Genomic DNA, 27,841 nt, shown 5'->3' with positions numbered 1-27,841 from the left:
TTTATCCCTCCTCCACCCCAGAAACCACTGATCTTTTTACTGTCTCCATAGTTTTGTTTTTTCCAGAATGTCATATAGTTGGAATCATACAGTATGTAACCTTTTCAGACTGACTTCCCTCTCTAAGCAATATGCATTCAAGTTTCCTCCATGTCTTTTCACGGCTTGAAAGTGCATTTCTTTTTAACGCTGAATAATATTCTGTTGTTTAGATGCAGCACAGTATGTTTATTCACTCACCTACTGAGGGACATGTTGGTTCTTCCAAGTTTTTCAAATTTTGAATAAAGCTGCTATAAACATCCTTATGCAGGTTTTTGTGTGGACACAGTTTTCAACTCGTTTTAGTAAATTCCAGGGAGCACGACCGCTGGACGGTATAATAAGAGTATAGTTAGTTTTGTAACAAGTGCCAAACAGTCTCCAAAGTGGCTATACCATTTTGAATTCCTACTAGCAATGTATGAGACTTCCTGTTGTTCTACATCCTCACCAGGATTTGGTGTTGTCAGCGTTCTAGATTTTGGCCATTCTAATAGGCTTGTAATGGTATCTCACTGTTGTTTTAATTCGTGTTTCCTTGATGACATATGATGTGAAGGTTCTTTTCATATGTTTGTTTGCCATCTGTATACCTTCTCCCCCCCCCCTTTTTTTTTGGTGAGAACAGTAAGTTATACCCTCTTAGTAAGTTTCAATTAAAGAATACAGTATTAACAACTACAGTCACTACATTATATATTAGATCCTCGGCCCTTATTCATCTCATAACTGAAAATTTGTGCCCTTTTACCAAACTCTCCCCATTCCCTCCACCCCTCTAGCCCCTGGCAACCACCATTCTACTCTCTGTTTCTATGAGTTCAACTTTTTCTTTAGATTCACATATAAGTGATACCATGCAGAATTTGTTTTTCTCTGTCTGGCTTATTTCACTTAGCATACTGCTCTCCAGATTTATCTGTGTTGTCACAAATGGCGGGATATCCTTTAAGGCTGAAGAGTAGTCCATTGTATACCACATTTTCTTTATCCATTCATTAACTGATGGACACTTAGGTTGTTTCTGTACTTTGGCTGTTGTGAATAAAGCTGCAGTGAACAGGGGAATGCAGATATCTCTTCAAGATAATGATTTTATTTTCTTTGGATATACACCCAGAAGTGGATCACTAGATCATATGGTAGTTCTATTTTTAGTTTTTTGAGGACCCTCCGTGCTGTTTTCCATAGAGGCTGTAGAGTTTACATTCCCACCAACAGGTGTACAAGGGTTCCTTTTTCTCCACATCCTCGCCAGCATGTTTTGTCTCTTGTCTTTTTGATAGTAAACGTTCTAAAAGGTGCGAGGTGATCTCTCACTGTGGTTTTGATTTGCATTTTCATCATAATTGGTGATGTTAAACACCTTTTCATATACCTGTTGACCACCTGTATGTCTTCTTTGGAAAAATGTCTATAACAAAAATAAATAAATTTGGCTACATCAAATTAAAAAATCTTACTCACAGTACAGGAAACCATCAACAAAATGAAAAGGCAACCTATGGAATGGGAGAAAATATTTCTAAGCCACATATATAATTGGGGGTTATATCTAAAATATACAAGAAACTCATGCAACTCAATAGCAAAAAAAAAAAAAAAAAGAGCAAAGGACCTGAGTAGACATTTTCTATCATTCTTGATATGTAGCTTTGAGTTTGAGGCAGAAACAAGGGAAAAGGGGCCAAAATATTTCCCTTTTCAATACTTTGCATTTTTATTCAGAAAGGCACTCTATTCAAGGGACTGTCACTTAAGTTCCACTGGCCAAAACTAAGAAACAGGGTCACACCTTGTTGCGTGGAAAACTGGAAGACCAAATACTTTTGCTGAGCACGCTGCTACCCAACACAAAATCAGGGTTCTCTTATTGAGAAAGATGTCAAAATAAAATTTTGATAGACAACTAATAGTGCCTGCTATATACCATCATTAAAGAGTTACTTGAAAGTTAAAAACAAAATGAATGAAAGTCTTTACAGTAAACATTCAATAACTCTTACCTCAAAATAACTGTATTAGGTATGATTGATAATGTTATACCTATTCCTTCAAGGACATGTTAACCCTTCAGGGCCCAAATCAAATGCCACACCTACTAAGATAGTTCCCTGATTCTGCTGCTCACATCTTTTTCATTACACTTGATGAAACAAATTAATCTGACAAACAAGCCAAAAAAGGCATGCATTGAAATTATAGAATTGAGACGATAGCTAGAGATAGCTGCTAAGGCAGTTTCATGGAAGTAAATACCACAAAGGGTATATTTTGAGCTCCATGAACTACTATAGGAGGGAATAAGCACCTGCTTCCCACCAAGGTCAACAATGGGATTGTCCCTAAATCGGTGAAGTGTTTTGCTGCTAGATAGATAAAGCATGATTACTGTGCACTACAAAGTCAGAAGCACATAAGTAGTTGACTTCGGCCAAATGACAGTATGATAGCTCAGTGTTATCCAATTACAAAAATAGATATTTGCTCACCTTAATACTTCTGAGTATCTACAGTAAGAATGAGAGAGAAATTATTTCAGAGTAAATGGTGTGAATCAATATAGATGCAGTAATGCATAGTCCTAATTCATAGAATGACAGGTAGAATGCTTTAGTTTGAACATAGGACATGGAAAGGCAATTACTAGCAGCTTAGGAAGCAGAAAACTATGCAGCATTTGCAAGAAACTGAATATATTTAAGTAGTAACATGACAAAATCAAAACCACGCATTTGGAGGCCCAATCTGGTATGTTGAATGAATAGGAAAGCAGAAACAATGATTTTCTGAACGTAGGTAATACATCTAAATACGGGATCTGAAGTGGAGATGGACAGAAAGGGAATAGATGAGAGAATTAGGGAGGCATAGCAGAGAGAAAATGTCAGTTGAAATTATTTTTAGAAAGCAAGGATGAAAGCATTCAAGATTCCCTATGAATTCAACCTTGACTGAACTGCTGCTCCCATGAAAACTAATGAGATCAGAAGAGGAAAAACAGCCATAAGAAGTAAGATAAGACACTGCATTCTATATAGTATGAAATGCCAATAGAATATCTCTTAGGATATATACAGAATTTGGAATTACATATCTGGTGCCAATGAGAGAACAGAGCTGATGGTATAGAAAGTTCTTTGTCTTTCTTCATAATGTTCTATAGTTTTCCTCTAGTCTTGCTGTACACCATATTCTCATCTTCATCAATCACTCAGTTACTTTGTATATGTCTAATTCTGTTCAGTTTCTATGCCCTTCTGTGTAATGCTATCTCACATGACCCTTTTAACCAGTAATCACTGTACACTTCAGGCAGCATTTTTCCTATTTTTAAAAAGGTAACTGAGTCTCAGAGACAGCCTACATCTTTTCCTAACTTTTTTCTTTACTCGTGAACCAAAGGAAAGGCTTATTACTCTTTTTTTCTTCCTATTCCGTGAGTTATGGATAAGATTTTGGGCCCATGAAAAATCATTAAAATTTTTTTAACTGTTAATTCTTTTTACAGATTTATGACCTGTTAAAACTTTCCAAGATCTATTATCTTACCTGCTGGCAGATTTTTTTTAAATGAATGCTTTCTCATTTAAAAATATCCATTTACATTTCAAAAATCTTATCAGTATTAAACAGATTATTCCTTCTAATTATTCTTGCAGGTCTGATTTCAGAAAACTATTTGAAGCCATCTGTTATTTAAATTCAAATTTGTTGCACATGAAAGAGCAGAATTTGATTTATATTATCTCTGGTTAGTTCTAGTGTGTATAGAATAATAACTTGGCAGGATCTCACACATAGCAGCTATAGTAGGTACAAATCTACAAAATAACTGCCACTGAGATTCAAGATCACACACATTTACTAAGGGCATCTAAAGGGCATAAACATTTCAGACTTCTGTCTATAATCAGTACATGCCCTGCTGATGTAGAACCAGAAAAACATTCTACTCTTAGAAAAAAAATATGTATCTCTGTTTTTCATGCAATATCTCAAATACACAGACAAGGGTCCAATCCGGCATGAGTCAGTAGCCAAGTTTATGGGAACTGAAGCTTCAGTAGAAAAACCTTTAGTGTATTCATCAGGTTTGCCTCAGCCTGGCCAGCTCCATACATTACATTGTCTACATTACATGTACATAAGGCAGATAAAAGGCTCCATATTGAGTTGCATACTATCCCCCAAGTTTCATGTCTACCCAGAACCTCAGAATGTGACCTTATTTAGAAATAGGGTGTTTGCAGATGTAATTCATTAAGATGAAGTCATCTGGATTAGGGTGGGCCCCAAATCCAAAGGCTGGCATTGTTATAAGAACATGTGAAGACACAGAGGGGGAAGAAGGCCAGATGACAAAAGAAGTAGTTTGGATCAACGTAGCTATGAGCCAAGCAACACCAAGGATTGCTGGCAACTACTAGAAGCTAGAAAGAGGTAAGAAAATATTTTTTCCCTAGAGCCTTCAGAAGGAACATGACCCTGAAGACACGTTGATTTCAGACTTCTAGCCTCCAGGACAGTGAGAGAATAAATTTCTGTTTTTTTAAGCCACTCAATGTGTTAGGGCATTCTGAGAAACTGATAGAGACTCTCAGTGACACATTGACCACTCTTACTTTATTTGCTTCCCTTACGTAAGTACAGACTCAGAGTGGCACCACCTCCACAGTGACCCTTGTCCCACAGACTTGATAAGTAATTGTATAAGACAAGGATAAAGCACACGCACTTTGATATCTTTAGGCAAAAGTGTTTCCAAATGAAAAATAATTTAAGGAAAATGGTAATCAAGTTTAAAATGTCATTTTAAGTAGTTTCTTTTAATTCACAATTCTTATTGCTTCCCTAGATGTGCAAATTATCAGCACCCAGGGGATCAGTAAGAAGAGAAGACATGTAACAGTATTTTCTTCTTGAAACACTTGGTTCTAAGTGGAACTAAGAAGAAATGGAATCTTCTGCTTCTTCCTGTCTACTCCTCTTCCTCAGTGGTTCTAGTTCCTACCACCCCTGGAATATAAACCTCTCTTTGATTCAGTTCTTGGCCCTCAGCTCTTTGGGCTTTCCTGGGTGGGCTTGTCCTCCCACATGGTTTCTACCATCACTACACTTCTGATGGCACCAAATCCACAATCATATTTGATGTTTGACCTGATCTCTAGTCTGATGCCTTCATCCACTTTCAGTAGTTGGTTGACTTGTCACTTCAAACTTAACACTGGGAAGAAGGCAAGATCTACACTCAATGAGGTGCTATTCTATAGTATATATCAGATTGTTTCCATTGTTCTTTTGTTCCCTGTCACTAATATTCAAGGAGCTGTTTTCCTCCCCTGCACCACACCCACCAGAAACAAGAATTCAGAGAAACCACAGACCTAAGTGGAGTCTTGGAGGCATGTTTGCAAAGCTGATTTTTTCCCTTTAAAAAAACAAAAACAAAAACAAGAAAACAGGCTAAGACTACATAGGGGAAGGAGGAAAGGTGGCAAGAGTGGTGACTCCAAAGTGTAGAAGGATCAACCAGAGGGACAGACCTAGGAGGGGTGGGATCCTCAGCAAATTAGGACAGGAAGTTTCCATCTCAGGGTGAAGGGGTAAGATGGGAGAGAGTCAGGGCACTGACTCATCATCTAGGGATAAATAAATTGAATTTTTTGCATTTTTTCTATATATAGGGGAAAACATTATTTTAGTATATGTACAGCTGTCTTCACATCACTTCACTGAATCCTCAAAGCAACCTATGAATACAGCATTGCCACTATTTCTCACTTGAGGAAACTGAAAGCTTAAATAACATGCCCAACTACACACAACTACTAACTGCTAGTGTTAGAACTCGAACACACTTCCTCTGACTATAAATCCATTGTTCTCTTTCAAATCTTTTACATATGATCCTTGATTTATGTGTGTTTTTTTTTTCCTGCCCTCTGAGCACTGGATGAGTAAAATCACAAATATTTACCAACCATTCAATGATTTATAATATGACCTAAATTTTTCATTCTTCCCTATTCTCTACTAATTGCATGTATGGAACATCTAATCATGTTGTTAGATGCTGAAAAAATATTCTGAGCCTTCTCTGAGCCTTGAATTTTCCTCTTAAGGTCTACTTCTTGCCATCCACTTCCAGAAGGTGATGCTTCAGCCTGCTTGAAACCAGCAATATGTGAATAAGAGAAAGAAAAGGTTTGTGAAAGATGGACCCAATTATACCAGTCTGCATTTTCTTATGATACTGGTGACAGCAGGGAAGTTGAGAAGCTGCTTTTAAGTCTATGATAAATAGACTTAAATAAAAGCATTCTGCAAGTCCAAAGTCAATAAAAATGTATATAATGTACTTGGAGTTAAGGTGGTAAATGAGGTCACAAATGCACTGAAAGCAGAAGAAATATTGAAAAGCCAAGGGCATATTTAGGTAGATACTCCTTAAAAAAAAAAAAAGTGGAAAGAGAGGCCAGAGAAATTTCAGAAAAAAAGAAATCCATGTACTTGGTATACCTCTACTTTGGACAGGGAAGGCAGCTCTTCAAGGAGTTATACATCCCCTTCTTCTAAGTATATTATCTCCCTTAAGTCAGTAAAATGGCTTGTATCATGATAAGCCTGTTCTTTATTAACCCTGGAACAATTCAGCCCATAGAATAAAAAGGCTACTTGTCTCACCTATTGGAAAAAAAAAAAAAAAAAAGCCTATTTGTCTAAGAATCTCTTTGCCAGGACCTGTGAGCCCAGGGCATTGCCCTAGGAGAAATAATTCTCAAACTTTATTGTCCATGAGAATCACCATGGAGCACAAAATGTACATTCTCTAACTTCACCCCCAGAACTTTTCTTAGGAGAAGCTTCAAACATGCATATTTTAAAAGCCCCCTAGCTAATTCTGATTCAGGTCGATCATCCTTGCCATACCTGAAACTTATAAGGAGGACACAAGTACTGTTTTTAACTCATTAAATTTTCACAACACTCTAAGGCAGATGCTGTGAACTCCATTTTACCAATGGGAATACTGATAAACATCATAATTGGTAAATTACCAAGATTTAGTCCTCCCGTCTATCCATCCCATTGCCCTGCCTTCTCCACTTCATCACATAGGAGTATAGTTGCTTAGAGAAATAGGTTAGCAGAAGAGGCAAAGAACTTAGGAAGCATACAATTATTTGAGAGAACATGCATTGACAAAGGATCAGAAGTTCAGTCAATGAGAATAAGAAGAAAACTTTCCCGTAACCGCAGAACCTAGTCAGTCTGGAGGACCAACCTACAAATGGAAGCTGGGTGTTGGGTAAGGGGCCTAATTATTAGAATCCTTATATGGACTATTGAAAGGAACATTAAGTTGCCAAGAAGAAGAAAGACTTAATATGGCTTTTTTACTATGGAAAATGAAAGGTCAAGAGAACTGTGTCAGAGGATAAGGAGCAAACTAAGCCCTGAGGCCATCTGGGTATGTGGCATTAGATCCATAAACACATTTCTTAGTAAGATTTCAATAGCTAAAGGTCTTAGAGACCAAATTGTGAAAATTGGAAGAGAGTTTTTAAAAATAGTGGGACAGCAAAACTATGGAGACAATAAACATATCCATGGTTGCCTGAGGTGGAATGTGAAAAATAACAGGCAGAGAACAGAGAATTTTTAGGGGAATGAAAATACTCTGTATGATATTATAATGATGGTTAAGGTATTGTACATTTGTTCAAACTCATAGACTGTACAGCACCAAGAGTGAACCCTAAATTAAGCTATGGATTCGGGTGATTATGATATGTCAATGTAGGCTCATCCTTGGTTACAAATGTACCATTCTGGTAAATGATGTTATGCACATGTGAGGGTAGGGGGTATATGGAAAATCTCTGTACCTTTCTCTCATTTTGTTGGGAATCTGAAAGTGCTCTTAAAAAGAAAAGAAGAGTCTTTGGAAAAACAAAACAAAAGAAAACAGTAGGACAGAAAAGTTTTATTTATTGAACCTTAAAGGAGCAGCCACTGATCGAAAGGAGAAGATAGGGAATTTACCTAGCCCCTCTAATCCTGAGATACAGTTATGATGCAAAGAGTAGAGAAGATGAAGTAAACCAACCTCAGAACTGCTGCTGGCCTGGCATATTCCAAAGTGTGTTCAAATACATTATCTCATTAGAGCATCACAAAATTGTTGATGTTTATAGTCAGAATAGGCATCAATATCCCCAATTTCCAGAGAGTGAAATAAGAATAACATCTCTTCCAACTCCAAAACAATAGGTAATTCTTAAGATCACATTGCTTGTAAAGGTAGCATCTGGGACTAACAACAGGTTCTAACTCCTATGACAGTGCTCTATCCAAATATCAACACACCAGAGGCACAAACACTACAGAATTCAAATCTGGTAGAAAGATCTGGCCACTGCACCCACTTATTCTGTAGGTGTGTTGGTTTTAAACATATGTCCATACATTTTTTGATACTCCTCTCCTTAAGAGATGCAACTTAATTCTTCTCTCCTTGAGTGTGGGCTTGACTTAGTGACTTGCTTCTAGAAAGAAGAATACTACAGAAGTGATGAGATATCACTTCTGAGATTAGGTTATAAAAAGACTGTGGCCTGCATCATAGGTGCACTGTCTCTCTGTCTCTCCCTCTTGAATCTAGGCTCTGAGAGAAGACAGTTGCCATGTCATGAAACAGCCCCTGGAAGATGGAAGCCAGATACCATGTGCGAGAACATTCAGGCAGCCTCTGGAGAGGTCCATGTGGTGAGGAACTGAAGCCTATCAGTAACTTAGAGTGAACTTGAAAGTGGATCCTCTCTCAGTCAAGAATTAAATAAGAATTAAATTAACTGCTGACCCAGGCAGCAGCTTGACTGCGACTTCATGAGAGATCCTGAGTCAGAGGCACTCAGCTAATTCACAAAATCTGTGAGATAAGAAAGGTTTGTTATTTTAAGCCACTAAGTTTGTGGTAATTTGTTACAAGGGATGGATAAGTAATAGAGTAAGGAACCAATCGATTGGTATTTGCATTACAGGTAATCCTGAATTATAAGCACATCACATATTCAGACAGGAAATCTTTGTCCTATGCCAGGGGAACCACTGTAAAAAGAAAACCAATGGCAACAACAAATTTAGAGCAGATGAAGGAAAGAAGCTGTGATGATCAAGGAAAGTGAATGGTGAGTTCTCAAGGGTGTGCTCCCAAGGAGCAATTTAAGATCCAGGAGATAAGTATAGTGGTTAAGAACATAGTCACCAAGTCACCTCCATGTCTTGAACTTGTTTCTGTTCCATTTATTATATTAGGTGAAATTCCACAAATTAGAGATTTAATTGAGCTAACAACTATCCCATTACAAATATGTAAATCCTCGGAGGGTGTTTAAATGACTAGTTATCCACTCATTAGTTTGAATTAAGGTTCATTACTTTCATAGTAACTCCTTGCCAACACAACCTGTGCTGAGAAATGTGGGAACTGATGAAGGCAGCCTGGTGTTAGCTCTGTTTGGAGCACTCTGGGGACACAGTTGGCCTGGGTAAGGGCCACAGAGGGCTGATACCTGGGAGAGGAATGATCAAGTGGGAAAGCAGCACCCTGGGTGTAGTAGCATGATGCCAAAGCGTGTAAAACAAACAAACAAACAAAAAACTTTGTAGCCAAGAAAAAAGAGAGTTTTCTTTTACTTCCTACTGCAATGAACCTGATACTCTTCATAACATGATTTAACCTAAGTTCTAATGGGCCAGCCTGTAAACCTAATTAAGATCCATAACGCAGTTCTCATGAGGAAATGATTCCCAAAATTGTACCAACAACTAGAATGTTGAACATAACTCATTTGTAAGCTGGGATTAAGGCTGGAACATAGTGGCTGTTAAATTTGGAAAAACACAGACTTACAAACTTTTTAATGGTCCTAGTCTTTAAATTTTAAGGATGCTTTTGCTTTATTCTTTACTCAAATCACATTCTTTTCACAGTGTTTCTCAAACTTTATTGTGCATATAAATCACCTGGGGATTTTGTTAAAACACATTGTCATCAGACCCAGGGTTCTGCGTTGTTCTAAAAGGCTCCCAGGTGATATTAATCCTGCTGGAACTAAGACCACCCTTTGAGTAGCAAAACTTTACCCTGCACAATTTAAGAAAGCAACTGTGGATTTTCCATGCTGCAAAAGATGACTCAACACTGAACCTTATGGCTTTAGGTCAAACTTCACCGAATTAGGATGACATTTAAAAGTAAATTCATACATCTAGGCCTAAAATTAAATATTATTTTACTTATTTTTAAATTTAAGATCCAAGAGATAAGTATAGTGGTTAAGAACATAGGTCTAAAGTTAGATACACACAGATTAGAATTCTAGCTTTATAATGTTCTAGCTGTGTGACCTGGAGCAAGTGAATCAGAGCCCAATAAAGAAAAATTAAAAAAAAAACACATTTGGTATTTTAAGCCAAAAATATTTAATATAAGGAATGTATTATGCATGTTAATTACTAATATTAATTAGTAATTAATATTACTAATGTTAACGTTTAGAAGCCAAACAATGACCAACAGGGCTAGGGAGAGGATAGCAACAACTAGATAGAGGAAGCCACAATCTTCCTTATGAGTAGAGGGACAAAAGGAGGAGGTGATGTTATAGGACTGTCCGGGGAAAGCTGGAGCCACAGAGGAGATGCCACTGCCAGAGACACTGCTGAAGCAGGAGTGGGGAGATACCCTGACTACTCCCTCCCACCCTCCAATCCCCTCCAGTATATTCCACAGGCTGAACTTAGACGTAGGCTGTCAGCAAAACACCCTGAAAGGTAGTCCCTTGTGATGTAGGTCAGAGTAAGGGAAGAGCAGGAGATGGATCTGAGAACAAACTGGCCAAGAACCAGCACATCAAGTTACTGATGCTCTAATACTCCATCTAATACTCAAACACATCTGTAATACAGATGTTGTGTTATTTAAATGAGATGTGTTACATACAAAGCTCTTAGTAGAGGCTTGGTGCATAATTTTTACCATCATCATCATCATCTTTTTGTGGTCTGAGAGCATTTTCTCTTCATCCCTCTCTCTATCACTCATTTCCTTGTTGGTATGTGGAGTGTGAGGGAGATTAGAAACAGAATATTATTAATACAATAATACATCAAAATTATGCTGTGATAAACTATCTGTATTAAGTAGAAAAATATCTATTTGTTTCATCCACATGATAGACTCAGAAAAGCTTGAAGTCTTCTACCAGGCACACTGTAAAGACCCAACATTTCTCAATGAAGTGGACTCAGGAGAGACACTAGAACCTTTTGAGGACCATATTTTGGATTGAGACATTGGGTGTGGGGTTGAGAAAAAAGAAAGGTTCAAGGGAGAAGGAAGAAGAGGGAGGGAGACGAAAGGAAAGGTGCTCTCATCCACCTATGAAGGTCAACTGTGAGTGACTGAGGGTTACCCAGTGGAACGTACAGATATACACGTTATCCTTATCTGGATTTCAGGAGTGTTGGTACTGACTGCTAATTTGGTTGTTTTTTCTCTTGACTAGGACCAACCCTGCCTGCCTTTCCAGATGCTGTGGCCCTAACTGTGAAGTTACATCATTATTGAGGCACTAACAATCCTCAATGATGAAAAGAACAGTTTTCCTCAGTAGACCTGTTCCCCAAGTTAATTTATCAGAAGCTTACAAAATAGACACAGATGTCTCTGCTAGGTTATACTGCAAAGAAATCAGAGTGCTAGCGAATAGTTCCTCTGTGGAAGAAAACATAACCAAACCAATTTATATTCTGGCTTGTGTTTTTACGGCATACAAAAGGCAGCATTCTGTCTCGCGGTTCCATCCTGGTTCATCTTGTTTGAGAGTCAGCAAGCCAAGCCCATACTGAACATAACAGTCTCTCCCTGCAAATGACCGACACTGCCTTAGCTAATTCATTCTAACCTTAAACCAGTTCATCTGAAGATAGATCTGTTTGAACAGCAAATATACAGAGAAAAGCATTAAGGTAATTGTAACAAGGAGCCAAAATGTATAGTTCTGGGATATTTCAGTGCTGCACTGTAATATTTTATCTATTCATTCCACATTTATTGAGTTAAAAGATAATACAGAGCAATAATCTAAAGACTTTACCATCTGGCATATGCTGGGAGCCCAAAGAACTGGTGCAGAAAATGAGTGCTGTGAGTTCTGGGGAAGGAGGGTTAGCTGAGGATTGGAGGATTCAAGATGTCTCCATGGTAGAGTAGGGATAAAGTTGGGTTTTGATAGGCTGGTTGGAGCTGGCCAGCTAGAATGAATGGGTGCTTCCTGCTGGGAGCATGGCTTCCGCAAAGGCATTGTGGTAGGAATGGAGGAGTGGGCTGAGCATTGGTAGAGTAAGTGCAAGAGAGTGTTCAAGAGCCTGGACCCTACAGCTCATTTGGCCAAGTTAGAGCCTTGGCTTTCACACTTGGTAATTTAATAAATAACGTTGCCTGAGTCACTTAACCTGTTTCCTTAAGAGCAAAATAGGAATAATACTAGCACCTGACTCATGGGGTTATTGCCAGTCTCAAAGAAACAGAGAAACTGCCTAACATATTATAAACACTCAGTTAATATTTGCTACTCTTCTTTTATCATTGAAGAGCAGAATGAATTTATTCTTCCCATAGATATATATTGAGTGTCTGCTATATGGAAGGCAGAAGAATAAACTGAGTCAGAACATGAAATGATTTGATGGTAGGCCAAGGTGCAGACATTCTCTGGGCCATTGTTGGAGGCACTGGGGTAAGGCAGAGGCAAAATGAGGGCTAATTTTAAGGATTAATCTAGCAGTATAGTGCATGCAATGTGTCATCTAGCAACTTCTTTTATGAACCTTTAATGAAGCAGTAGATAAATTGCAATGAGGAATCTCTTGGTACCAGAAAATGGATTTAATTCCCCAGCAATAAATCTGGGGGCCCTAACAAGTAATTGAGACTCTCATCAATGACTGACTGTACCTTGTGGAATGTATGGACTGCTAACATGGCCAGCCACCAGACCCTGGGGACCTCTGGGTGCCTAAGGATGGAGGGCGAAGGGGCAGGTTACCCAGTCTTCCCTCGACTCAAAATGGGGGGCAACAGATTGCAATAACAAGTAGCTGATATCACAGGAAATGTTTCTATCAGCTCTCCAGGGTCATAAAGTATGAGGGAAGCACGCACAGGGATGGAATTCTCAGGGACATTAACTTTGATCTAAAGAGCTAGAGCAACATTTCTCAACCTTATGTTTTCATGCTGATTTACATAATGAGTTTCTAGTCTAGGAAATACTCCTGTGGGTGTACCAAGGTTATGTGTAATCTCTTGCTATATGCCTATAACTCCACCTCTCTCAACATTTATCAACATGAAAGTGTACTGTAATTACAGGAGTAACTACTCTAATTTATTTAATAAACTATTCATCAATGTTGGTACTTTATCAGTAATAAAAAAATTATTTGGGAAACCTCAGAAAACTTATATGTACATACCAGGTTATCACTAACATTTTAGTTAAGAATTATAAGTCAAAGACTACTTGAGTCATCTTCTATTTCTTCCCCCTTATCTACACTCCATTCCTTCCAGATGTCCTTTCATATCTTTTCTGATAGGAACCAGTGATGGAGAGTCTTGTAGAAAACAAAGGTTCTCCACATCTCAAACTGACTGATGATGGTACACAATGACATCATTTTGTGGGAAGGCCACATATTAGACAGGTTTCCATTATGTTCCAACCATCAGAAGAAACACTTTCTTTCCATCTTACAATGAGAAAAACCGCTTGTGAATGTCAGTTAAATTTTCTTATTTATTTGTTCAACAAATATTTGAGTGAGAACTCTATGCCAGGCACTGTTTTAGGTACTGGAGATATAATAGTGAATTATTATATGAAAAGCCTTGCCAATGTGGTCTACATTCTGTAAAGGCAGGGTAGAGTGAAAGCACACACTTTGAATCTTGGATTTGAATCTCGGTCCCACTCTTCACTAGTGGGTGTGTTTGCCCAAACTATTTGATCTCTCTGAACTCCACATTTCTCATTTGTTGAAATGGAGATGATTCTGACCTCATCAGGTTGTCAAAGGATTGAATACAATAATCAAGTGCCTGGTATATGGTGGGCACTGTTCTTTTTGTAATATCCTGAGGGATTTGCCTTTTAAGAGTGTAATGAGTTAACACTGTGTCTTCCCCAAAAAAGATGTGTTGAAGTCCTAACCTCTAGTACATCAGAATGTGACCTTATTTGAAGATAGGAACTTTACAGAAGTAATCAAGTTAAAATGAAGTCATTAGGGTGAGCTCTAATCCTTTATGACTGGTGTCCTTATAAAAAGGGGAAATCTGGACACAGAGACACATACAGGGAGAATGCTATGTGAAGATGAATCCAGAAACTGGGGTGATGCTTCTATAAACCTAGGAATGTCAAATATTGCCAGTAAACCATCAGAAGCTAGGGGAGAGGCATGGAACAGATTCTCCCTCACAGCCCTCAGAAGGAGCCAACCCTGCTGACACTTTGATCTCAGACTTCCAGCCTCCAGAGCTGTGAGACAATAAATTTCTGTTGTTTGAAGCCTCTAGGGTATGGAACTTTGTTAAGCAGCCTTGAAAACTAATACAGATAATTTTGCCTTTAGGGGTGAGTTTGAAAAACATTTTTTATTCTATTTTCTTAAGGACGAGGACGTGATATTCTTCTTAATCACTATAGATACAATGAAAAAATTGAAGTTCAGAGAAGTCATAAGTATTTATAAACTTTACAGGATAATTATTACTCTGCAAACACTGTGCCCTGGCTTTCTCTTCGGATATTGAAACTAAATCAGGAAAGCACGTAAAATACCACTGTAAACATTCAAGACCATTTAAAGCACTTCCATTGCCTTGAAGAAAATTGACCTGTGAAACACCTGCAGTGACTGTTTCCAGGGGTATAAATTTCTTCTTGTGACTTTTAACATCATCAGCTCATGACACACTTACAACCACACTATGAAATAGTGCTCTTGGCAATCAGATTGGTCCTGGGCTTCAAATAGTTCCTGGAGAATACCATGAAGAAATCAGATGAATGAATCACTTCCATTCCACATTTATGCAATTTACATTGGATGCAGGGATAAAATTTGGAAAATTGGTCATTCTGCTACTAGTCACCAACATTGAGTTATCAAGAAAATAAAGACAAATCTGGAAAAAAGATTCAGATTTAATTCATAACCTAATTTATGCAGGAACAAGAATTTGCAAATAGTTTGCATTATAGATCCATTCACTCATTCAGCCATCTATCCATTCATTCAAACATATTTATTGAGCCCTACTATGGGTAACCCCTGTCTCAAAATTTAAACTGATTTTTTGTAGGATTTATTTTTTAAGGGGTTTGATTCAATGAGTATTTTATTGAATACATACCATACCAGTCCTATCAAGGATACAGGTAAGATTCCTGCTCTGAGGAACTTAGAAGGATGAATAAACACTGTGGTAGGACTTCCCTGGTGGTGCAGTGGTTAAGAATCCACCTGCCAATGCAGGGCATATGGGTTCGAGCCCTGGTCCAGGAAGATCCCACATGCCGTGGAGCAACAAAGCCCGTGCGCCACAACTACTGAGTCTGAGCTCTGGAGCCCGTGAGCCACAACTACTGAGCCCACATGCCACAACTACTGAAGCCCACGCGCCTAGAACCTGTGCTCCACAGCAGAAGAAGCCACCGCAATGAGAAGCCCGCGCACCACAACGAAGAGTAGCTCCCACTTGCCGCAACCAGAGGAAGCCCGCGCACAGCAACAAAGACCCAACACAGCCAAAAATAAATAAATAAATAAATAAATTTATTAAACAAACAACAACAACAACACTGTGGCAGGAAAGGACACATGCACACCTGCAAAAGGTGTGCAAAAGGGGGGAGCAGGGGGAGGAAGTTGAGGGATCAGGAAAAACACCACAAGTAGGTGCTATGTAAGCTGAGCTTTGAGGATGGAGTAAAATTCCAGGTAAACTGAGAAGGAAAGGCACTGCAGAGTGAAAAAACAACATTAACAGAAGCAGGGGAGCACAGGGAATGCTGAGAGAACTGTCTGCTAGCTCAGAGAAGCAATAAATACAGAAAGTCAAAAGGAGAGAGGCTAGATTTAAGTCAAACTATACAAAGCCTTGAAAGCCACACTAAGAAGTTTGACATTTATGAGGACGGGAGCATAATTTGGCCTCTGTGTTAGGACGATAATTCTAGAGTGACTTGGAGAACCTAGAAATTTGTGGAAGGTAGACCAGTTAGGAGACTGTGGTAGTCCTTTAGCTGGCTTGAAATTAGCTAGTGTCAGCAGGAATATAAAAAAGGGACTGAATAAGAGAACCACTGAAATTCAGGTAGAATATAGCAAAGTACAGATGTACATTTTCTTAAAAAAATTATTTGTGAACACTAAATTTAATAATTAATGAAGCCGATATAATGTCATATTTGTAGACACATAAACATTTATTTATATTTTGCAATTTTCTTTTTGTTTTCTGGAGCAAAAATATTTTGTTTCAGGTTTCAACTATTTTTATGAGTTTTTGAAAAGCTCTTTGGCCCAAGGGTTGTGATCATAATGTTTACTGATTAAATAGCCTGGGTATTTCTACACTTAATATGAAACCCAGACACCATAAAGAAAATTACTGATAAATTTGGTTATATAGAAACCTAAAATACATTTGAACACATAAAAATTTAAAACAGTTATACCACACACACAAAAATACTATACACAAAAGTAAATCATAAACTGAGAACCATATTCACCTACATAACACAGACCAACACAGATTTTCTAAAATCAAAAAAATAATCAATCCTAAAGAACAATGGGCAAAAGAATTAGAAAAATCAAAGATGACACCTATGTTTTTAGGCTGGGAGAACACATAGATGTTGGTGACATTATCTCTAAAATAAGGAACAAGAAGAAGGAAGAGCAGGAGTTTTGGGAGGAGAACAGAAGGAGAAAACTATGGAGGGGGAGAAATAATATTGGTTTGGGACATGATAAATATGTGGTGCTAGGTGATATCTATATTGATAAGTTCAGAGGGATGTAAAATTTGAATCTGCAAAAAAAAAAAAAAACCCACTCACGCCATACACATTGTCATCTCCATTTTTATTGTACTGTGTGACTTTCTGAAGACATGTTTTGGGCTCAAGATTTTTAGCAATTTTTCTGGATATTCTTTTAAATGTACTTATATTACATGACCACCCTGGCCAAAGAGCTCCCTACCTAAGGTGGTCTCCCTTACCATGCTGGAGAAATACGTTTGAAAGAGACATATGAATTACTGAAAATTCCTAATGGTGTCCTTACCAGCAGACACATTTATGTCGTTAGAAATAAAAAGCTTAAGAGGCAAAGACTGTTAATACCCGTTATTAAATTTTCGCTTGTAGTTTTTGCTACAATTTACATTCATCCACTTTACTTTTTTGTTGTTCTTGTTGATCACTGAGAGTGTTTTACTAATTATTATTTTACATGATCTCTGCTGGGTTTTCTTCTCCATGTACACAGGCTTTAGTCTTCTAAGCTCTTTAAAAGCCCCATTATCAAGCCTACTTCTAATGACTGTCCTTTGCCGCACCTGGCATTATCCTTCACCATGCTTTCAATAGACTCTACTGCAGCGAGCATGCGTCAGAATCTCCTGGCGGGCTTGTTGGACCACAGGCTGCAGGGCGCTACCCCTACCGTTTCTGATTGGTAAGTCTGGAGTGAGCAGGGCTGAGAATTTACATTTCCTTCCAGGTTTCCAGGTGATGCTGATACTGACCTCACTTTGAGACTCAGGCCTCTACCAGCACGCCTCATGCCTCGTACTGTTTGCCAATTTTCACAGCTAGAGCCACTTAACACACGTGTTGATTCTGCCCCACCCAGGTAAGAAGGAATCCAGGCCTTTCATTGGTTACGTAACGACGTAACTTTACGGCGGATTTGATGCGGGTAGCAGAGCTGAGCCTTTGCTGAGTTTTCCATTTCCCGTACTTTATTCCTTCCAGGAGTCCTTGCTGGACATGCTGTTTCTTCTGGGACTAGGACACTTTGACTTCCCTTGTTCAGTTCCTTCTGGAAGCTGAAGATGAGCAGGTAAGTTCACTTCCCACATCTGGGAATTGACCTGGTTACCTTCTGGACATTTGTGGCCCTATGCTCATCTTGGCAGTGTTGGTTTGCCTGCGCTGATTTCTTTCTGCTGATTTCTTTCCATTGCTTGTTGTTAAGACTTTGAAGTTTGCATTTTCTGTGCCAGTGAGTCTAGTGTCCTGGGTCTGGCATTCCCGAGCCTGACTTCAAATACCCAGGCTACCTTCTTCTCTGCTTTTCAAACATGGATTATGTATTCAGTTGAACAACGTTGTTGCTATTTCAATGAATGCTGCCTATTCTTTCCCTCTCTTGATTTCTATGTGTGTTTCCAGACCCCTCAGTCCCGGGCTCCATCTCCCACACGCTCTGAGACTCACTGCTGGCTTGATCTTTTTCCTCTATGAATGATTACTTTTCTGGTAAGATCATGTACCTTGGCTGGAAAGTTCTAATGCCACTATATGCATGACTTAGATCCAAGTCAACTGTTTTTTTTTCCCTTTTTTAAACCTGTGTCAAGGAGGTCTACGGGCTTGCTATGCAAAGTGTAGGATCAGTGGCTTTCAGCATGTTAGGGGAGCTTGTTAGAAATGCAGAGCCTCAAGCCCCACCTCAGATGTACTGAGTTACAATCCACGGTGTAACAAGAGCCCCAGGTGATTTTTATGCACATTGTGAAGAACTGGTGTATGGTATAGAGCCTCCAGGATGAACTGCTCCCACCTGAGACTAATTGTCTAACCTGAGACTAACTCTCAACATTACCAATCACTACTTTTTCCAACTTCCTTATCCCGCCACTTATGTACTTGTACAAACCCGTGTTCGATGAGTTTCCCACTGACAATGTGAACTATCACCAACAACACATGATTCTTCAGAAACCCAGAGTCTCTCTGTGTACATCTCACATTTGTTGTTTCTTGGTTAATCTTTTGCACAAGGCCTTTTCAACTATGTCAATATACCAAAGGAATATTTCTTCATGCTTTTGGCCATGATCTGATGTGGGCTTGGATGACAGGCAGCCTGAGGGTCTGGGGTGGATGAGTTCCACTCAAGTTCAACAGTAAATTTTAGGTGCTTAATGTAATGCTGGCCCACAGTAGTTGATCATCCAAACATCTCTCATCAGCATTTATTATGGAGAAGGTGTTGAAAGTAGATCAGACTGGGAGAACTAACTCTACCCCAGAGCTTCTGTGGTGGGTGGCACCAGCAGTACTGGTCTTGACAGTGACCAGTGAATGGCCTTGTTGGCAGAAATCTCATCCCTGAAGGAGCAGGACTCCAGCCAGTGACTGAGTCCACAAGTCAGGTCCAACCATTGCAGGGAGGGGGCAAATAAAACGTATATGGGTGTCAGAGCCTAAGTCAAGACTGCCTATGTTCAGGATAGGGCTACAGCCCCAAAAGGAGGAAACTGCCACATTAACTTGGAGACCCAGGTGGACAGGGCCTTATTCATAAGCAGAGTCATAGAAAGAACATGGGTTCTAGCATCCAAGCTGGGTTTGTGTGACCTTGAGTAACTTTATCCTCAGATGGTTTTCCTAGGCAAATGGTAATGTCTAGGGCCTAATTGAGGTCTCAAATAGTAGATGCTTAGTTAAATGGTAGTTGCTATTATGTTTATTATAGAGGGATTCATAGTCTTATGTGAGCCTATGGACCTCAGGGCTGCTCCAGGTTCTTTGAATTCTGACCCTATTGGTTGGAGGGTTGGGTAGCTAGTGTAGTACCTTGCTGAGGATCTGAGCAGAAGAAAGCAGGCATGCTCAAAGCACAAGTGCTTGTGATTTGATGACTATCTTTAGTGTTGTGTTTGGATTCCTTTTTCTTTTGTGTGTATATCTATTATAGATTTTTTGTTTGCAGTTACCATGAGGTTTTGGTATAGCAGTCTATATATATAGCAATTGTTTTAAGTTGCTGATCTCTTAGTTTCAAATGCATTTTAAATATCCTGCATTTGTACTCTTCTCCTTTCACAGTTACTGGTTTTGATATCATATATGTGTCTGGATGACTTCCTACCTTTACTGTATGTTTGCCTTTACTGGTAAGTTTCCTATTTTGTAATTTTCTTGTTTTTAGTTGTGGCTTTTCTTCTCTGCCTAGAGAAGTTCCTTTAGCATTTGTTGTAAAGCTGGTTTGGTGGTGCTGAATTCTTTTAGCTTTTGCTTGTCTGTAAAGCTTTTGATTTCTCCATCTAATCTGAATGAGAGCCTTGCTGGGTAGAGTAGTCTTGGTTGTAGGGTTTTCCCCTTCATCACTTTAAATATATCCTGCCACTCCCTTCTGGCCTGCAGAGTTTTTGCTGAAAAATCTACTGATGGCCTTATGGGAGTTCCCTTGTATGTTATATGTTGCTTTTCCCTTGTTGCTTTTAAAATTTTCTCTTTATCTCTAGTTTTTGTCAATTTGATTACTGTGTCTAGGCATGTTCCTCCTTGGGTTTATCCTGCCTGGGACTCTCTGCTCTTCCTAGACTTGAGTGACAGTTTCCTTTCCCATGTTAGGGAACTTTTCAGCTATTATCTCTTCAAATATTTTGTCAGGCCATCTCTCTCTCTTTTCTCCTTCTGGGACCCCTATAATGCAAATGTTAGCTCATTTGATGTTGTCCCAGAGGTCTCTTAAGTTTTCCTCATTTCTCTTCATTTTTTCTTTATTCTGTTCCGTGGCAATGATTTACACCACTCTGTCTTCCAGCTCACTTCTTCTGCCTCATTTATTCTGCTATTGATTCCTTCTAGTGTATTTTCACTTCAGTTATTGTATCCTTCAACTCTGCTTGCTTGTTCTTTATATTTTCTAACTCTGTTAAAAACTTCTTGTAAATTCTTGCTCTGTGTATCCATTCTTTTCCCAAGTTCTTGGATCATCTTTATGATCATTACTCTGAACTCTTTATTGGGTAGATTGCCTATCTCCACTTCACTTAGGTGTTGTTTGGGGGTTTTATCTGGTTCCTTCGTCTGGAGCATATTCCTTTACCATCTCATTTTGTTTAAGTTTGTATTTTTATGTCTGTGGTAGGTTATTACATTTCTCGACCTTGGAGAAGTGGCCCTCTGTAGAGGATGTCCTATGTGTCCCCATCCATGTACTCCCCGCTTGTCACTCAAGGGCCAGGGACCAGCTGTTCCCAGGGTAATTTCTGACCTGTGTTTATGAACTCAGTTCCACGGGCTGTGGGATCATAGTTTTCTTGCTTCTGCTGTCTGCCCCCTGATGGGTGAGGCTGGTCTAGAGGCTTGTGCAGGCTTCCTGGTGGGAGGGGCTGGTGCCTGCCCACTGGTGGATGGAGCTGGGTCTTGGCCCTCTGGTGGGCAGGACCATGTTAAGGGATGTGTCTAGAGGTGGCTGTGGGCTCAGGAAGCCTTTAGGCAGCCTGTCTGCTGATGGGTGGGGATGTGTTCCCATCCTGTTGGTTGTTTGGCCTGAGGCATCCCAGCACTGGAGCCTCCGGGCTATTGGATGGGGCCAGGTCTCAGTGCTTATGACCCAGGCCAGATGTCTGCCTTCAGTGAGAGTTCATGTGATGGCACTGTCTGATATCTCTGCCACTGTCACCTGTGTCCACATCCCCAGGGGGAGCTACAGCCACCCCCAGCCTCCCCAGGAGACCCTCCAAGACCAGCAAGTAAGTCTGGCCCAGGCTCCTATGAAGTCACTGCTTTTGCCCTGGGTCCCAGTGTGCACGAGACCTTGTGTGTATCCCCCAAGAGTGGAGTCTGTTTCCCCCATCCTGTGGAGTTCCTACAATCAAACCCTGCTGCCTTCAAAGCCAAATACTCTGGGGGATTCTCCTCCTGATGTGGGACCCCAGGGCTGGGGAGCCTGACGTCTGGCTCAGGACTCTTCCTCCTGTGGGAGAATTTCTGTGATACAATTGTTCTCTGGCTGGTATGGGATTTTTTATATCAAGTGCACTCCTCTTACCGTCTCGCTGTGGTTTCTTCTTTGTGTCTTTGGGTGTAGAATATCTTTTTTGGTAGGTTCCAGTCTTTTTTACTGATGGTTGTTCAGCAGTTAGTTGTGATTTTGGTGTGCTTGTGCGAGGAGGTGAGCTCAAGTTCTTCTACTCCACCATCTTGTCCCTCCCCTTTTTTCAGAATTTAGAATTAAAAGATATTTAATCTTTTACTGATTGGTAGACACAGTTTTACATTTATTTCAATTTACCAGAAAAATATGAGCAAGAAAAATGATTTTGATAAATTACCCATTATATTCTATTTGTGAATATATTCAAAATTTAGAACAATCTTATAATAAATTTTGTTTATGTCTCACCTAGTTTCAAAAAAGGATATGAAGAAGGTTGCTTATTTATCCAAGTAAGAGTCATTCAGAGCTTTAAAAGAGAATATTGATTTTGGTGTTTTGGGTTCTTGAGGCCTTCTTTTTAAAGAATTGATATGCTGTGAAGGAAACTTTATGTTTAATTAGTTTTTTTGTTGCTTTTTGTTTTTTTGTCCAGGAAATATTCCTAGTCAGTGCATTATTATCTTTCAAAAGTACAAGAATACACTGTAGATTAATGGATTTCTTTAAACTAACAATGAGCCCTCTCCATCTACTTTGTTGTGTCTTCCATAACAGCCTTTAACAGAAAGAAGATATTGTGTTTCTAAAACTTCCTCACAATATACCCCCTTTTCTTTTATATGTTAAAAAATATTCAAAATAATATTATTAATCATATAAATATAGGTGAAGCAGTCTAAGAATGAATCAGGAGTTTTGAATTGAAATTATGAGTCTCTGCCTATCAGGTTTAGGTAAAAAAGCAATTATCCTCACATTCTCCCAAGTCAGGGGCCAAGTATCAATATTCCCCACTATCATTCTCAAGTGTTAAGTCCATAAATCTTTTAAATTTTGCTTTAAATCAGCATCCACTGCTAGACCTTGGCAGCCCAAAGTTGGAAACTGGCTCAAAGATGTGTTTTTCTTGGCCATCACACCATTCTTCTTCATCATCTACATCATTTTATTTACATGCTTCAGGCAGATATATATTCTGCAGTTCCCACTTCCTAAATTACTACTATCTTACTCTTGGATACTTTGGATAGTTAGAAGGGAAAAGCTTAATGCTGAAGACAAAGACTCTTGGGTCAGATGCCTTAGTTTTTAACCTTGCTCCAGCACTTGTTAACTGTTTCACTTTTCAATGCTTCAGTTTCTCCATCTATAAAATTAGTATAATAGTCCTGGCTTCAATTTCATGTAGTGAGGACTAAGTGCAATACTGCTTTAAAATGCCTCAAACATTATCCGGCATGTAAAGATGCTCAAGAAATGTTAGCCATTATTCTTGTCCGCTCCCTAAAATGTGCATTTACGACCCCTTCTACAGTGGACTTTACCCAGAGAGGGATATTATCCAGGACAGTTAATACTCAATGTTAATGTTTTTATGGTCTGGCTCCTAAAAGGATTTGAGTTGTAACTGCTGCTAAAGTTTACTTTATCTAAAGAACTAAGTACAACTTTTAAAGTGGCTATGATCTCAAATCCTGAGGTCTCTTAGATTATGTTATTCTACTTTTCTTTCCTTTTTTTTTTTTTTTCCGTTTGCAACTGAGCCATGTTCTAAAAATCACACAAAGATTAAAGAATGAAATACATGAATAAAACATAAGAAACTGTATGAAATAATTCTTGTATCTGTTATTCAGCCAGACCTCCAGCTCACCTATTTTATTGTAATTAATGATGACAGTAATAACAGCTAGCATTTATTGAGCCAAAGTGCTAAACACTATATACATGAACTCTCACTGAACCCTCTGTTGCTCTTTGAGATTGGTTCTCTTTTTTATCTCCTTTTTGAAAATGAGGAAACAAGGCTAAGAGAAGTTAAGTAACTTGCTCACGACCGCACAGTAGTTGGTGAGAACTTGCTCAGGAGTAGCTAGTGAGTGGTGAAGCCATGATTTAGATGCTTGTCCATCTGATTCCATGTTCTCTCCTCTTATTCTCATCTTTCCAGTCTCTCTGATCCTTGGGTATTGCACTTTGAAGACCATCCCATCCCTGCAGACCTCCTTGATCCAATTACTACCCAGTTGGATATGCTTCTCAAGTTGTAGTTCTGAGCCCTTCTCCTGGGCATTATTTCAGGCTTGCTTTCTGGTCCCAAGTCCTCACAACTGTGGATAAAAAGATGTTTCTCAAGCCTTGCCCTAGCCCTGCGGGGCCTGAACTTTTAGGATAAATGTATCTACAGTGAACCAGGAGTGTCGGTCACCCTGTTTTTATCACCAACAGCACTAGCTTTAGGAAAATCACCAGGTGCCTACATTTTTCATTTGTAAAATAAAAACCCGCAGTGTGCTTACAAGTTATGTAGCTCTTCTGGAAATGAGAAAATTGAACTTTTCAAATTTTTGGTTGCAAGCTGTGCTGTAAAACATCATTACTGATTTTTTGATTTGCACTTTCTGGTCTTTGCAATTCAAAGATGATGATTTTGAGTATCATCGCTCTCCGTGTGAACAGCAGGGGCACAAAAAGGGACCAAAGCTTGAGGTGGTCCCATCCCTCACCCTGAGGGTTGAGGTAAGATGTCTTCTTTGAGATCTGAAGTGCATAATTAGGAATTATCTCCATTCTTTTTCCATAGCATTTAGGAACCTGTAAGGATGTAGTGACAGAGGCCCTAAATGCTGGTACACTAATTTACCAAATCAGAAAGTAAATACTCAGGGCTCAGAAAACACTCTCCTGTTGGTTACTATTTTGAGTCCAGAAAATAGCTACCTGATAAAATGTGAGTGGTTTTGGTTATGGTGGCCGGGAGGACAAAGTGGGGCTAAGCTTATATGGCAGGAGCTATTCATTTTCAGACCAAGAAAATGTGAGCCCTATTAGGTCTCTATATCTTAATGGTCCTTCTTTTACAATTCTCATTGTTAACACTTAATTGAAGTAACATTATATTAAGTATTGTACCTCAATTGGACTTTTTGGCTCCAAACACACTATACCCCCAGCAACTGTGTTATTTAGACATAAAATATTAAATTTATTCATGTATTCATTCTTCTATCAATGAATCCAACCTTATATGTTTATTAAACAGACATTTATCTAGAGCCTATTAAGTGCTAGGTGCTGGGAGATTAAAACTGAATGGCATGGTTTCTGTCAAGAGGTATATATTATGAACTTATGAAAGGCAGAACACTGTCATATAGTGTGATGAGAGCTATAACAGTGATGTGTAGAAATTGTTCTGAGAAAAAACATTTGGACAGAGTACTCGTACATAGGAGACATCAATAATATGTATTGAATGCAAGAACATGTAATCCCCAGATGGAAGGATCTTAATTAAGATAGTACCTCATTATAAACTAAATATTTACAATATAACAAATGCATGTTATATGATAGGAATTAATACATGAATAACAAGCAAATGCATCTATGTTATGGGAAGAAAAGATATCAGAGAAAAATAAAGAGAATCTCGAGAACCATATAAGCAAGTAGATCATGAGGAGACACGAACCAAATTAACTGTAGTAAAAGATAACATGAGATAAGAACAATGAGAATCATATAAATAAAAGGTGGATGATTTCATAGTATAAGGAGTGCTATTGGTCAGGGGCATTCATCTTGAGAGAAAAAAAATGCATGTGTTGGACTTTGAAGGTGTGGGGCTTTTGCGAAGAACAAAGTCAGGAAAGGGCATTACTAGTGGATGTAAGATAGCACAGCAAAAGTAAGAAGGTGGGTAATTATGGGATATGCTGAATTTGGCAGGAGTGCCAGGATGGAAGGGAAAGCTGGGAAGGTAGGTTTGTACCGAAAGAGAGGGTAGTGTTCTCCTAAGGACTTTATGGTGAGCAACAGGGAGATGTTAAAGTGTTTGGGGCCAAGGACTACCATGATTATCTCTAAAGTTCAAATACGTCAATAAATACTATCTTTATTTTCCAGATTATATTGAAAAAAATTAAACCTTTTCCATTCCTGAAGCAGTTGTATTTTCTCCATCACATTTAGGTCTGATTGATTTGAAACGATCTGCAATTTGTTTCTTACTCTATTTTGTTCTCTCACCCAATAGCTATTTATTCTGTTTCTGTTGTTGTTATTAATCTTGGCAGTGAGCATTTATCTAAAACACCTTCAGAATAGAAAATATTCAGATTAGCAATAATTCCAAGCCTGAGATCTGGATAATGTATTTGTGTTCATTAAGGAAACATTCATACCTCAGTTTTAACTACCTCACATCCATCTAACAAACTCAAGAATAGTCACACTCTGAAATATCTGACATTACAAATGTTAATTTTTATGTAAATTATTCTGCTATTTTTCTCATGGTGACTATTCTGGCCAAGTCAACCTATAAATAGGTGATCATCTGGGGTAAAACACCTAACCACGTTCATGTTGCTCGACCATTCTATCATGAATACACAGTCCTTTGATATAAGCAATACATTTGAGGCTTAGGAATTGAATTTTCCACACATATATATTAAGAGAAATGTAGTCACTATTTCTTTTAATGGTTAAATGTACCCTCAAATATACAGGGTTTGAATGCTGTTTGTGAATACGTTATGCTCAGCCAGCTAACCCAGGGGTGACAACGAAGGAAATATTGCATGGTTGGTTTGGCAAAGAGCCACCCCTTTTTAAACTTTTTAAAGCACTCTAGTTCACAACCTACAGAGGATGCTGCATTGCAATGAAATTATCATGAATCCTTCCAAATTTCAGCCATTTAAGCAATTTGCCTACCTCATATGGAAATCTCCCCTGTAGCCTTGTCTTTAGAAGAGAAAGCAAAGCCAGAGGGAAAACAAGGAACTCCCTGAGGTTTGAGAGCTCAAGGTTCTTGCTTTAGTGCTTGCAGGGTCACTGCCAGGGTAGAATAGCCAGGGTAGAATAGCCAGGGCATTAAGCATGAGAGTGCAACAAGTATTTGGGCTGGACAGCTCAAGAAAGTGGTGAAAGGCATGTTACACAGTTAGCCCTTGAACTACAAAAGACAGGTTTTATCGTAAGATTGAAGAAAATCCCACTTTTGCTCTCCAATACCTAAGTCTTAAGGCTAGGGATGAGGAGGGGGAAAAAAAATCAACCCCAATTCCACAATCCCTGGCCTTTATCCAGGGGGAAAAAGAAAGAATAAGAGAGAGAGAGAAGAGAGATGGTTCCAGTTTACCCTGTCTCAATCATACCTCAAATAAACAAACACACACAAAAAATGAAGTCTTACTTTGGCCAAATTACCAAAGAAAGCAAGTGGACTGTGGAAGTAGATTCATCACCTGGCTTCTTATACCTATTTTGTCCTGCTTGTACCTTCTATACCCACTCTATCCTAGCCTATCTTGTTTTATTTTGCTTACTTTGTTTTTCTGCTATATTTGTTTTATTCTCTTTATCAGGGCCTTAGCCAAGAATTGTTCTGTATGCTAGAGATGTGACATACTCATTGCCTTTCAAGAGCTCAAAAGATGGTGGTGGTAAATGATGATGGTGATCAAGATCAAGGCTGGGCCAGGATATTCATTTCAGGAAAAGTCAGACATTT

The 27,841-nt window shown here is 38.9% G+C and overlaps 1 protein-coding gene across 3 annotated transcripts in view; it reads right to left on the bottom strand.

Moving 5' to 3' along the window:
- The window catches only part of KCNIP4 (potassium voltage-gated channel interacting protein 4), a 1,207,795-nt gene that overhangs the window by 576,036 nt on the left and 603,918 nt on the right, over positions 1–27,841 (bottom strand). The window contains exon 1 of one of the 3 annotated variants that reach the window (XM_082389232.1): positions 241–15,821. The exons of the other annotated variants lie outside the window; for them this stretch is intronic. The gene's annotated coding sequence lies outside the window, so the exon portion shown is untranslated. Of the gene's footprint in view, positions 1–240; positions 15,822–27,841 lie in introns of those variants that run through there. 3 annotated transcript variants of the gene reach the window in all.

The sequence above is a fragment of the Balaenoptera borealis genome, assembly GCF_965194805.1.
Source record: "Balaenoptera borealis genome assembly, chromosome: 4".
Classification (NCBI taxonomy): domain Eukaryota; kingdom Metazoa; phylum Chordata; class Mammalia; order Artiodactyla; family Balaenopteridae; genus Balaenoptera; species Balaenoptera borealis.
Note: the sequence above shows the minus strand (reverse complement) of the source record. Positions and strands in the feature narration are given on the sequence as shown.